Raw genomic sequence first — 3675 nt, forward strand, 5'->3', positions numbered from 1 at the left:
ATCTTGCTCGACTTGATCATTTAATGAAAGTTTTCTTAAAGTACAGCAAGTGAATCAAAGATGGACAGGTTTGGTATGTTGTAAAGTAGAGTTTCTCAACCAGTGGGTTTTACCCCTAAATCGTCATCAGCTTTAATTTTAAAAAATGCCATTGCTTCTTTAGGAAAGCCAGTGAGTAGGGACAAGTTCCTCAAATGCTTTGTATTAGACTCACAACATTCATCCTAAAAACTTGAACGAAATAGGAATGTTTCAAGAACATACAACCCATATTTACTGAGGTATGGTGAGCAGCAGCCATTACGCATTTTCTCTGGTTATCTGTGATGCGACACTACCAAACAAATTCATGAATCCTTCAGCAGCAAAGACATTTGAAAATGAAATATGTTACTTAAAGAACTAAATTGTTTGACTTTTTAAAATGAATAATTAAAATCTTAACTCTTCATAAAAAACATTTTAGTATGTTTGTACAACAAGCCAGCATGCACCTAGGGCATCATCTCATTGCACATTCAATTGCCAAATATAAGAAAGCGCACACAATTGAAAAACAGTTTGTCTTGCCTTATGCAGTTGATATCTGCACCGAAATTGACGAGTCAGCCTCAGCACAATAAAACATATTACTCATTGATTTTGTGTACTTACCCTGATTTTGGAAAAGTTGTGAAAATCAGATATGAGTGTAGGTTACTATTGAAAAGACAAATCAAAACTAAATTTGTTCCAGTATTAAATATGCACATGTCAAGTTATTTTAAGGTGAATACCATGTGTATTTAATCTTTACGCATACAATGTATTTAAATGCTGACTATGTATTTACTGTTATTTGTTAATGTGTCCCATTCACAGAAAAATGCTGGTTAATTTACTTTAAAATTACTGATAATAATGAGTTATCAGTGAATAAAAATTGATAAAATGTGGAGCCTTAGACCAGAAGGGTTGAGAATCACTGGTGCAGACTCAGAGAATGGTATAAAAATCATATTGGGACCTTACACTCATGTCTAGTGTGGTCAGATATTGCGCCTTCCCAAGCCCCTCAAGGAGTTCTTTCATGTGGGGCATTGAGTAGGCATCAAATCAGGACTTTTGATTCAACCAACGGAAGTCATTGCAAAAGTACCAACTAGACTGGACCAGGGACTAAAACAATCCTCGATCACACCCAAGATCCAGCATGTGTCTGATCTCAAGTTCCACTTCTGCATGTTTGGCTTAAAGTAGGCAATAATGACATTTGCTAGTCGTTCATCTATCACTTCTGTGATAAATGAGATGTCTGCTTCCAGCTCTTGTTACTGTTGTGGAACCTCCCAATAAGCAAACAACACAAGGGGAATCAACTGATCCCAGTTTCGTCCATCCTTGCTGACCACCATGCATAGCATTTGTATGAGGGTGTGATTACACCTCTCTACTGGACCATCAGTTTGAGGGTGGCATACTTAACTGTTTAATTTGGAGTAACTTGGCAACCTCCTTCAAAATATCTGAGGTGAATGGCATCCCTTGCTCCATTTGGATTTCTTTAGAGATTCTGACACAGGCAAAGACCCTTCAAGTTCCCATTCAAAAGTTTTAGAATTAGCCACTTGTAAAGAGATGGCTTCGGGATAACGAGTAGTGTAATCCACTATGACAAGAATATATTTACAGTGCCATGCAAAAGTCTGGGCACCCTTGCTTAAAATGTCTGTTACTGTGAATAGTTAAGTGAGCAGAACATGAACTGATCACCAAAAGGCATAAAGTTAAAGATGACACATTTCAATAATATTTTAAGCAAGATTGCATTTTCTTTTACAATATTCACAGGCACAAAATGGCAAAAAAATTAATAGGGCCCGAAGCACAAGTTTGGACACCCAACATGGTCAGTACTTAGTAACAAGTAACACACCCTTTTGGCAAGTATCATAGATTAGAAACGGTTCTTTTAGCCAGCTAATAGTCTTTCAGTTCTTACTTGGGGTATTTTCACCCATTCATCCTTGCAAAAGGCTTCTAATTATGCAAGATTCTTGGGCCATCTTGCATACATTGCTCTTTAAAGATCTATCCACAAATCGTCAATGATGTTTAGGTTAGGGGACTGTGAGGACCATGGCAAAACCATAAGCTTGCACCTCCAGAGGTGTTCCATTGTAGATCTTGAGGTTTGTTTTGAATCATTATCTTCTTGTAGGACCCATCCTCTTTTTAACTTCAACTTTTTTATAGATAGTGTGATGTTTGTATCCAGAATTTGCTGGTATTTATTTGAATTCTTCCACTAATAATGACATGTTCCCTGTGCAGCTGCAACACAAGCCCAAATCATGATCCATCCATCCCTACGCTTCATAGTTGTAGAAATGTACCTGGAATTCGGCACCCTTTTTTCTCCAAACATTTGACATTGTGGCCAAAAAGTTGTATTTTGACTTCATCAGTTCACAGGACTTGTTTCCACAATTTATCAGTCTTGTTTAGATGTTCATTTGTAAACTTCAGGTGCTGAATTGTGTGGCTAGGATCCAGGAGAGGTTTTCTTCTACTGGCTTTACCATAAAAGTCCTGTTTGTACAGGTGTTCGCTGCACAGTAAATCAGTGTGCCACCACTCCAGAGTCTGCTAAATCTTCCTGAAGGTCTTTTGTAGTCAAACAGGGGTTTTTATTTGCCTTTCTAGTAGGGCTGAGTGATATGGAAATATTTTATTTCATGTTGTCAAGCTTTAAGTTTCCTTTTTACTCCTATGTGAGATGTGAAGATATCATAAGGTTAATTTTTTCTTAAATATTGTTTATTTTGTCAGAAGTTGAACATGACAAATGTACTGTACAACTGTAGCTACCCAAAAACACTTTGCTATCTCCTCATAGCCTTCTCCTGCTTTTTAAACATCAATTATTTTACTTTTCAGAGTGGTAGGTAGCTGCTTAGTTGAGCCTATGGCTGCTATTTGCTAGAACAATGTTTAATAAGTCAAAGAATTTATACAGCTTTGCAGTTTTCATCACCTGGGGTTTCCTAATGATGACTGAACAAGCCATAGCCGTAATGAGATAATTAAGGTCTTTGACTTTGGTAAAAGTTATCTGTGATCTCAAATATCTTGGAGTGCCCAAACTTTTGCATGGTACTTCTTTCCTTTTTTCACTGTACAGTTGTACAAAACAAAAACAATACACCAATCTTGAATAAAATGGTGAAAATAAATGTGTCATCTTTAACTTTATGACTTTTGGAGATCAGTTCATCTTCAGCTCACTTAACTGTTGACAGTAACAGATATTGTAAGTAAGGTTGTCCAAACTTTTGAATGCCACTGTATGCCCTCCAACAGAAGGTGCAGGGGAACCTAAAATATCAAACCCATAGTCGCTCTAAAAGAATGTCTATGAGCAAGACAGGGCTGAGAAGAGCACGATCCTTCCAAAGAATCTGTCACAATTGGCATTTGGGACAGGAAGAACAAAAGCTATGGATCTCTTCCTTATCCCCTGGCCAATAGAACCATAGTTTAATTCTGTCTGATGTTTTTTGGGGGTCTAAATGAGATGTTGCAATCAATGAGTGCGGAAACCCAATGTCTATTCACAAACACTACTTTATTGTGCAGAAGAGACAGGGGACTAGTTAAAAAACAGTACCTCTCTCCTTACACCCAGCTGCAGTC

Source organism: Polypterus senegalus, chromosome 1 (genome assembly GCF_016835505.1).
Source record: "Polypterus senegalus isolate Bchr_013 chromosome 1, ASM1683550v1, whole genome shotgun sequence".
In the NCBI taxonomy this organism is placed as follows: Eukaryota; Metazoa; Chordata; class Cladistia; order Polypteriformes; family Polypteridae; genus Polypterus; species Polypterus senegalus.